Source organism: Perissodus microlepis, chromosome 5, assembly GCF_051167445.1.
Source record: "Perissodus microlepis isolate ML-2025 ecotype Zambia chromosome 5, ASM5116744v1, whole genome shotgun sequence".
NCBI classification, from domain to species: Eukaryota; Metazoa; Chordata; class Actinopteri; order Cichliformes; family Cichlidae; genus Perissodus; species Perissodus microlepis.
This window is the reverse complement of record NC_140465.1, coordinates 17,410,000-17,421,253: the sequence shown is the minus strand read 5'-3', so window position 1 is coordinate 17,421,253 and position 11,254 is coordinate 17,410,000. Positions and strand designations below refer to the sequence as shown.

General features: G+C 38.3%; 1 non-coding gene across 1 annotated transcript; it reads left to right on the top strand.

The window, feature by feature from the left end:
- Positions 1 to 1,665: 1,665 nt before the first annotated feature.
- trnaf-gaa (transfer RNA phenylalanine (anticodon GAA)) lies at positions 1,666 to 1,738 on the top strand. The gene has a single exon. It is a non-coding gene; the product is annotated as a tRNA-Phe (tRNA).
- The last annotated feature ends 9,516 nt before the right edge of the window (positions 1,739 to 11,254 follow it).

Genomic DNA, 11,254 nt, shown 5'->3' with positions numbered 1-11,254 from the left:
AAACTCCGTCCCAGATACTTGCAGTATTTAGTGCTGACTGTAGTGAACCCTCACTATGCATCACTCTGATGTGACAACTGTGCTAATATCCAGTAATAATGAAGATGAAACCTGTTATTCAGGTAAGCATCTGTCAAGGCGGCTCAATCGCTTGATGTTGACACTTCATTTTTAATTTTACCAGAACAAATTGGTCTGCGCGCGTCACGCATGCACTTGTGTTTGTTGCCTTACTGATTTGAGCAGTGAGTCAAAACTGTACATTCCTCCATCCTGCTTGATAATCTCATCAGTCCCCCTCCTCTTTCGCACTTCCATTTTCTTCTTTGGCTCTCCTTCTCTTTATTCTGCCGGTCTGCATCTCTCTCATCTCTTATCCACACTCAGGCCTTCAAGAACAAAAGCGAGGAACAGCTGCAGTGTCTGTGAAGGAAGGAAAGTCACCTTGAGGGATGACAGAGGGACAAAAATGGGAGAGAGAGATTGAGAGAGAATGAGAGGCAGAATGGAGGGGAGATTAGGGGGAAAACAGAGAGGGGACGGGAGGCAGAGAAACTGGCATTGTGATATTGTATGACTAATAAAGGGACAGCACTGCATCACTGCAGAACCCTGTTAGAAAAAAAGAGAAGTGTAGAACGATAAGATTAGCAGGCTTTATGGTTTTCTACTTTAGGCCAAGAGGAGTCCCATAATACTGCTTCAGACTGCAATTTTATGACAAAGTCTCACACAGTTTTTCTAAAGGCCTTCTTTAATGTGTGTAAGAGCAAATGTAATTAATATCTGGTAGGATGTGTATCAGGAGCACTTTAAGAATGAAGAAATGTGGGCTTTAGAAGAAAAAAGACAGTGAAGGACAAATTGCAGAAAAATAATCCAGTGCTATGTCAGATACATGGAATACAGCATGCTAGTAACCGTAAAATATGCTGCAATTATTTTGTTAAATATATTTATTTTTTCCCTAGTAAATATGTACTATTTTTATTGCCTTCATTTCATATAAATCCCACCCCATCCCAGCTGAGCAGTCTGAGGTAAATAAAAATCTATTTGGCCTGATTGAAGTTGAGTCCCAAATTGATGATGCATCTAGTCTATGGTGATTTGACCAACAAAATGAGCAGAATAAGCTCGTTACTATGCTGGATATCAGTTTTATTTTGAAGCTATTTTTTTTTTATCACGAGCCATAGATAGCATAGCAGTAACAACAACAACAGTAATAATAATAATAATGATAATAATAATAATAATAATAATGAACGGGAACAGCATGTTATGGTCGCCAATGGCGCCATCTTGTGTCCAAACGTTTGAACAATTGTAACTGATCACAGCTGAAATGCAACATTATCTGAAACTTTTCCGTCGTTTTTCGTTCTTTTCACTGTCTTTGTAATAGCAGTGGCGGTATTATTAAAACCTTTATTTTCGTACTGCTTTATGGCTCCCTGTGGCTCAGGACTATGACGTCTAGCGGCTTGAAGGGAAATTCTATCGTTACCTGAGTCCTTTAGATAGCTTTATGGCTCTATCTACTTACGTCAACTATCAGCTGTTGGGAGAGAATACGAAGTTCACATACAAACATATTTACTTCATACGTGTCACATAGGTAAGAAGCATTTGGTATAGATATATGACGTTGCGGCTCATACCGCCGAAATAGCTCAGTTGGGAGAGCGTTAGACTGAAGATCTAAAGGTCCCTGGTTCGATCCCGGGTTTCGGCAGTAAGGGTGATGACTTTTTACCTTTTTTTTGACCATTCAGTGCGTTTTTTAGTAGGACTTTAATTTAAATATGAGCATCCACTAAAAGTGGATCATGTAACGTTTTGTCGAACATGACATAGCATATATTTAAGCATTAGCAACAACTTTCATTTCATCGACATAAAAAATACGAAAGAGCCACATGCCATATTCACTCCTACACAGCTTTATAAAAATGTTTAAATTGTTTATTTTAAACATATTAGGTTTCACAAATATGCATTATTTTATGGTTTGGATCATTTTTAACTGAATAATATTCAGTAGTTTTAGAGCATTTAATTATACTAACAAGTCACAAATTAACACCATAAAAGTGTGCGATCTTAGTATCTGAACACCTTTGTCATGTGCCAGCTGCATGGGTTTGTTCTGTCCTGTGTCGACCGACAAATGAAATCTAATGTTTAGGCATCGACGCAAATCAGCAGCACTGCAATTCGCAGATATTTCCACTAGAGGGCGGTCTTGGTAATCAAATCACTCAACAGCATAGTGTTTACTTGCAGAGCTCAAAGCAATTAACAGTTAGTTTAGCAAGTTTCAAACTCATAAAGAGCAGTAAACAAGGGGCGTACAGGCGCTTATCGCCAAATAAGATAATTTCATTCAAATAACAGACTTGTTTCGATTAACAGTAATTCATTTCCAGCATTCCTGGGAATATTCAGAATCTGGAAAAGCCCGTGTACTTAACTTTAATTAATATTATCCATTCTGTCTACATATAGATAGTTTGTAGAATAATGTGTCTGCTTTAAAGCAACAGTTTAGGCATTAAGTTTACTTAAATTTCTTCAAATTTCTCGTGGTGTGAGCTATAAAGGCCAGCTACAAAGAATATATATTATAGCATCTCTTATTTCTGTCTTACAATTTATTGTTTTCAAGGTAATGTAGAATTTATGTATGCAACCATTCAACATCAAAGCATGAAGACAGGATATTAAAGAAGGAAAGAAAAGACATATTTTTAGAGGTAGGCATAAAACTTGTCATAGTACAGGGTGTTTGAGGATCTACTGGTGGAATGCATTGATGTAATAGTATATTCACATCCATTACTCATTCAGTGCATGGAGAACAATTCATTTGAAGAACAGGAGGTGGGAATCATTTTTGGGTTAAGCTGATCATGAATTTTTCTGCAGTACAATTCAATCCAAATGTAGAAACAACAAAAAAAAGCATGGCATGACAGACAGTTTAAAAAAAGTTACAGATTTGGTCAACAGATTTTAGTGCATGGACACATCCTATTTTTTCTTCTTCTTCTTCTTTTTTTTTTTTTAGTTTTTTGGATCATGTAAAAGTTTTAAAAGTGTTCAGTCTTTCCTCAGTAACTAGGATCTGTGTGGTCTTCAGAAATTTCTGAAACTGGATATTTCATCTTTCATCTTGCACAATGAAGAAATATGACCATGCCAACGCAGCTCCTTACACTGTGGACCTGTTATCTCGTTGAGGGTATAAAGGTGCGTCGTTATCAGCAGCTATATGCAAAGAAAGTCGCTCACGTGACTTCTGTGACATCACTTTACACGTTAAATACCTGGAATTTACTGCCACTCATTTGTTTTGTTTCAGTATTTCAACACAGTAGTGATCTCTGTCACTTTTGTTTATCATTTTCACTGTTTCTTATTTTGGGTTTTCAAATGGGATCCAGATGAAAAGCTTTTAATCTGTGTGCATGAAGGTATCACTTAAAGACAGCTCTCACAGTCACCATGTCCATATATTTAGGATCAGGCAATCCTTGGAAAACCTACAATATCCTACACACAGAATCCTTTACTTCTTTCCTACAATTTGTAGGTCTCCCCTTTCTCTTTATTTTCCTAAAAAAAAGAGTTCACCTTTCTGGTACATTTAAAAAAGTGTAAGCACACACCCTGGGCACCTGCTTCCTGTCACTGCCTCCTCTCCATCTACCACATGTTTTTGACCTTTGTACACAGTAAAAATGGCTCTATCAAAGTCTAAACTCATTCACCTGCCTTTCAGCTTCAACTGGTTTTGTTTCTTTGCTAGTTGATTTATACACACTTTTCCCTTAAAACTCTGAACCCAGTGCTCTGTAAACATGACATGGGAATGCTTTTTTGTGGGTTTTTTTTTTTTTTTTTTTTTGTTAATACACGTGTCTGTGTGCTCATGAAGAAAAAAGGGAGTTCATGTTTGTACTTGATTTTGATTTGCAGAACATGTTTTGTAACAGGTTTACCAGCTTACAGGATTGTTTTTCCATTTTCAAAAAGTTAACAGTGAATATGAACTATTAAAATCAGATTTTCTTTATGGATTGTGTAAATGTATTTGTTTGTATACACTGGTTTTGCCAGATGTTTTTTTTCTGGTAAAAGGGAGTTTTTCCTTCCCACTTTTGCCAAGCGCTTGCTGATAGAGAGTCATCAAATTGTTTGTGTTTTCTCTCTAATGCTATATGGTCTTTAACTTGCCGTATAAAGTGCCCTGAGATGACTGTTGTTGTTACTTGGCACTATATAAATAAAACTCTAGTGAACTGAACTGAAAAGTTTAAGTCAACACTTTTCTGATATACAGATACAAAAAAGGGCATCATATGAATTTTTTAGAAATAGTTAAGTGGTTTGTGTTTTAACATTTAACTTTAGTATTATTATATAACAGAGCATTATATAACAAGGAAGTGCCTGGGTAAAAAAAAATGGTATTTATGCTAAACCACGCTCTTCCTGAGCAGTCTGAAAAAAAAGAAAGATATACTACATGTTTAGTGGTATCCTAACCCATATTTACCTCAGCGTTGTATTGACCAAGGATGCAAAACTAACACACTGAACAAACTGATGACTCAGAAATTGTGCAACTCCCCCCTTTTCAACCCTTTATGGACAATTATGGTCAGGTAGAAGTGTGAGTGTGTGTCTGTGTGCTTGTGGATGTGTTAGTCAGATTAGTCATTACATATTAACAACAAAATAAACTCTTGATGTGTACTGTATTATGTAGAAATTTCTGACTCAGCTTTAGCCTTTCTCACTGAAGACCTTTGGACATGTCACTGCAGGGTAACTCATTACATGGACTATAAGCCACTTTCTTTGAAATGACCCAGTAAGCAGTGAAAGGCAAGCAAAACACACTGCAGCACCTTAAACAGTTAGATTGTGATTTGATCACTTCCACTGTCTTGTGTGAAAAAGACATGGAGTGTGTTCAGTTTTAAAAAGTCTGGCCCAGAGGTGACCTGAATGAAAGCAGTTGGGAATCCTTATTCGCTGCACTCGTGCGTTTCCCCCTATAAAAAAAATCTAACTGTTTACTCAGCATTTGTGTTGAATTTCAATGTCAGCACTGCAGGCAGAGGACAGGATGAGTGCTTTGTTTTGCTGTGTAGATACTTAGAATAGGCTAACTTCCTGTACTTACCCAGTCCACTCCCACAGTGTGCTTCCTCTTTCCAGACCTCAGATCCCCTGAAAAAGAGAAATGACAAAGTCACTGGGTAAGAAATCAGACTTCTAACCCAGAGTAACACAGAGACTGACCTCTGAGAAAGTGGAAAAACAGACACTCAAAAAGAGCCAGTCACTGATATTGTTACTTTCAATACATTATCATTGAGCACAGACACTGGCCTGTCTATTAGTTACAGACATGGAGCCAAATGCACAAAAGCCAGTCTGAGTTCCTGTTTCTACCTGTTCAAGTCTCACCTGCTCCAGATAGTCAGCAGCTGTTTCATGTTACCACAAATGCAAAATTTCCATTATCACAACAAAAGCAAAAGTGACAGGTTGTGTGATGGGTTTTCTCATCCACCTTGAGACTTTAATACATATTATCTAACACCTGGGATTTGGCAGGTTGAGGAACCTTAAGATCGGTTGTAACGTTCAACAGGGGGCAAAGGATCACTTAGAAAAAAGTCAAATAGTAATTTATTTCAGCTGACCCGTGCTTTGTGGATTTAACTACCTGAGTTCAACTAGATATAAGCAGATGTTTCATGAGCTGTATGGCCGATTTTACAACCTAGATACTGTAAGGCTGGCATAAAATGTCAAATTCATTGAGTGAATCAAATCACATCATATTTTCTACCCATTTGTATACTGCAATTAGTTTCACAAAAACATAACATAACATAACAGCAACATATCGTCTATAGATCCGATTTGAAAACTTTAAAGTAAATTAGGACAGTAAGATTTAAATTTCCAGTTTACCAAATTTCACCTGCTTTGAAAACAATCTCTCTTCTTCCTCCCGTGACCTGTCTTTCTTACATCTTTCTATCTCTGTCAGTATTGAACTTCTTTTTCTCCCCCGTTAAATGAAGTGTGTGCACCTTTAACTAGCAGACACATTTTATGACAAACTCTTCAGGGAGAGTTTGAGTCTTTGCTGATATTTTTTGAGTTGCTTGAAAAGCTGCATTTAAAAATGTAATTGTTTATGCTCGTGGTCATATACCAAAGTAGTATGACCACAACTTTACATCTGCACCATTAACGCATCACAGAGGTGAGAAGAAAAAAAGCACGTATCGAGAGTCCACGCAGTCCATATGCAAGGATGATCTTCGTGTCATTACTGGAGTCACTTCCAGACTGAATCACACCAAAAATGAATAATTGAACAGAAATATGCATTCACCTGCCTATCAGATTAATTGCTCATTATTTGAAGGGGACCGAATGCCTGGATTGTCCCACTTCAACCCCTGGGTCTGCTATTATAATGGTGCCACGGTAACAATTCCATATAGAGGAAAAACAAGCCAAGTAAACATTAAATTCATCTGGCTGTTAAAGTTGTTAATGGCATCTAACAGCCACTGTGGCCCATATCATGTGTTTCTAATGTAATAGTAGTGTATATTTTTATGTGGTATTGTTGAAAATACCTTGTGGGTAGCTGTTTCCTTTGGGGCTGACATGGGATGTATGCAGTTCATTGTTAAAGAGACACACATTTTTTAAATGTGTGTTCATCTATTTATTTTTCAACTTGTGTATGTTCAAGTTATCACATGCCTGTTAATTTCTTTGTGACAGAAATCTTCCACCTCAGTGTTAAATTCAGTGCAAAGGGTGACTTAAGAAGAAAACACAAACAGGCAACAACAAAAAAAATCGAAACCCAAAACAGAGTAACTGCCCCCACCCCCAACACACACACACACACACACACACACACACACACACGGGAATAAGGAATAATGAAACAGGCGCCCTGACAAGGGGTGACTCAGACAGACTGGGAAACGGGAAGACAGAGAATGAAGGGGGGGAAAGGAAAACACCTGGAGACACAAGGGAAAAATAAAAACAAAACTAGACCACCGATGCAGTAAACACTCCCTTTCATTTTGCTCTATGTTTCATTTTCTAAGAAGGGATGTTAGAAAGTAACATTCATCCAATTCAACCACACCCTGTCAATGAAAAAAACAATAAATAAATAAATAAGTGGGACAGATGTTGGTAAGTGCAGCTGTTTCCGATGTATCAGCAGAAGACCTGTGTGGATTTGTAATCATGCTTTATATTTCCAAGCATATCACTGAAGTAGGGAAAAAACAGAAAGTCCACTGATTGTTTCCATAACAGACTAGTATTAATGTAATTCATCTTAAAAAAATGTAAATTGTTTGGAATGCCATAGACAAACCTTGAGCTAAAACTAGAAAGGTACAGAACATTAGGTCAAACTCCTGCCATGCATGTTTGCAGAGAAAATATAAGTATGAGGTAACTTTGTGTCTGTTTTGACTGTACGGAGGTGTCCTTTGATATTATTATTTACAGGTTGTCCCCTTTTCTCACCGTTCTCTTAGCTGTTGATGGAAAACAGTGTAATGCAATCCAGTGAGACACATACCACAGCGGGAGTGACTCTTCTATATCAGGGTAAGAATTCCCATTGACTAGTGCATTGGGAAATCTTTATTTATAGAATGGGAATGAACATTAAAGGAGTGCTTCCACAATTAGTGTTGCAATGCTTTGGGGGTGACTGCTGTCGTGATCGACGTGTTCTTCTTTACCTGTGCCCTGTTGCTCAGATCGGGAGGAAACACATCAAGGGCGTTGGCACATGTGCACGTCTTTGTAAGATAGTCTTACTCAGCCCTGACTCCAGCAAAAAGAAAATTATTTTCAAAACCCTCATATATCATCTGACAGCAAGGTGATTATTCCTATAAGTCCTCTGATGACAGGGAATCTGGTATAATCGCACCCCAATGATGCTCCAACTGTGATGTTTGCAGGATTTGCAGAGACAGGGATGTCATCTCTTAAAAACCTCCGGCCATCAGGGAGTCAGGGCCATCATTTGGCATTGTCTTTGCTGGGTCACAGTGTGGCAGGACTGTCAGCTCAGCAGAAGCAAGCTTTTCTAAACACCAGGTGAAGCAACCGCATCTTCGCAAGCCTACCAATCATCCCTCTCTCTACATGCATTTATGTAGACCTAATGTCGTGCATAATCCGGCCCTTCCCGCTGTTTACACAGATCAGACATTTTCTAGAGGCAGGGAAAGGAGCAGACACTTGGCTGGGAGTTTGCTAAGCCTGGCTCATTAAACACAAAAAAAGAAACTATACAAGTTGGCAATATTAGGTCGAGTCCGAATATTTCATTTATACTTCTTCTTGCAGTAAACATTATTAGATTTTGCACTTCTATTATAGGTTAAGAGAATGTCCTCCATATAACTTCCATCCAGTGAAATTAATCTCCTTCACAATATATTCCAACTGTGATGACTGCAGACTACACGTCGATCCAGTCTCTTTGAAAGTAGATTGGTGCTAAGATCACTACTTGACAGCACGGGCACCCCGAGTAGTGGGATAATTGTAACACCCTCGAGGTCCTTTCGTCTTTCGCACGTGATGGAAAATAAATGAGGTCGAGGTTGTGATGAGATCATTCTATTCTATTCTTACAGTTTCTCTTGAGAGCATCAAAAGAGCCCATAGGGTTGGTATAATTATCTCTCTGAACTCATTTTATCTTCCACTCACTGGCAGAAACACACGTTGTCCTACACAGGATCGTTAACTGTGTAAGGTGCCCTGAAGTGTTAAGCAGCTGGTTGAGTCTACACAAAGAGATTGTGTAGTGTTGCATTACCACATTCCAGGATCTCAGGACACACAGTGAAGGGGTTAGGATGAACAAATGAAACACGTACTCCCTGAGGAGTCCTGGCACACAATGACGTGCAATATCACCAAACATCTGTACCATTACAGCTACAGTACAACTCCAAAAAAAAAAGTACCCAGGGCATAGAGTTGTAATTTTAAGCTCACTATAAATATATTCTGAGCTTTTCTTGTCACAGGGTGGGTAGATGAAACAGACACATTTATAGTTTTAGTTGGATTGGCTCCAACAATTGTATATTTAATTTAATTATTATGAAAGAACTCAGACATACAAAACTGAACATTTGCATGTCTTTAAAGAGATCTACAGACTTGACAGATATATGTCTATCTAGCTCTTGTTTACTGCCTTGCAACAGTGTTTCAAACTAATGTTAGCTTAGGTCAATGAACAACCAGCATATACAGCAACCAAAAAAACCACCAGCATATACTGCATATCGATACAAAAAAGAAAAACTGATCAGGTTTCATATTAGATATCTTGTTAGCATTACTATTATCAAGCGGGATCAGTGCCAGACCATCACACAGAAGCTGTTAGCAAGTAAGCATGCTGAGGGGTAGCTACTGAGCAATGAAAAGTATGAATCTTTCATTGGTTACTTTGTAACTTTAAAATATTTTGCACAAAGAAGCCAGTTAGAAGCTAATTAACATGTAACACCATCCATTCGGAGAATTAGCTGAAACTAGTTTTGTGATTTTAGGCAGCTGGCAATTCAAATGTGTTTGCAGGCAAGCTAACAGTAGTTAGCATTACGCTGGAGGTGATGGAGAATGGAAAAACAAATTTCTCTGTTAAAAGCATCTCCCAGTAAAATGCCTTTATTTAAGAACAATGAGAGAGGAGCTGACAAGTGAAATAACTCCCAGTCTGGATTAGCATCAGGTATGTAAAGTGATGGAATATTACTGTAAAACGCTTTTGTCTGTGTATATAGTATGATAACCATTAGAACTACTCTTAATTTTAGTCCCCTCTCATAAGAATCATCTTCAGGTATTTAGATATAGGCAGTCTGACATGTCTTACACATAATTATCCTATTCACAAAATCTCTCATCCTCCATTGCTCCATAGTAGAAAGAACAGAAAATTACTGAGCCACTGCCAGAGCGCTATTTTCATTCTTCTTTTCTAAGCCAAGGCTGTGAAGAAAAAAAAATCAAGGATCTTTCTCAGTGCATCTGTCACAAACTGTGCAGCGCTAACATTCACTGGACGTTATGTAAGGCAAAGGATCTCTGTGGAGGCATGTTAGCAGTATCCCTGACCCTTGGCTTGTGCTTACATTTGCTCCTTGTGGTGAACTTCCGAAATTTCCTCGTCAGCTAAGTTCTGCTTAGACGGGATAATCATGCACACCCATGGAAAAAAAAACATCAACACTTCAAAGACATTTATATGAATAAAATAATTAAATGCAACAAGCTTGGCTTAAGTGTCTTGACATGATTAAAGCAAAACAAAGCTGGGTGTTGACTACGGCTGAAAACCTGACATCTCACTTATGCAAGAGAAGGTCTGAGTAGCACTCACTGGCTTATGTGGGTCTGAGTGTGCTCAATGGGAGGAAGGAGTGGCATAAACAGAATGAAGATGTAGATAAAAAGCCAAACCACTCTCACTTTCTCACCTCCACACATTTGATAAATCTCCGCTTGCAGTGGAAAGCTACTGAAATTGCTACTTTCTCACATCAGAGAGGCGTCGTTGGCAAGGGCTTCAGACATTATTTAACTATCTAAAAAGCAGTTATGATGTAATGGAATGGAATTTTTGACAGCATAAAATGACCCCGACAGTCTTAATCTCTGTTTGTGCTACAAATCTGCACCTCCATTCAGATCATTTATTTAGTGAACACAGGCACAGAGATTGTGTTAGGGCTACTGAAAATTATTGCATGTGGATCATTTGTTACATTCATAACACAAATCAGTGCAAGACCCCCATGTCCTGCTCCAAGTCTAACATGGTATATTGTGGACGTATACGTAAGTTCATCCTCAGGACCATGGATGAAAAACATGCTGACTGGAAACTCTGGGGGATTCTGTCTCAACTTCCTCTTCCTCTACAGCTATATTTAAGCTGTTCTCATTAACAGAAAATGTTCTCCTGCATAGCCACTAATTTACCAGTCATTCATTCCTTCATGTGAAGCTTTAGTAAAACTTTCCATCTCATTTCTAATTTTTCTCACATACTTTTTCTTACACCTTGGGAGAACCTGTCCCAGTTCCCAGCGCTTTTTTTGGCAGAGCTTTTTATGAAGACTATGCACCCAATCAGGGA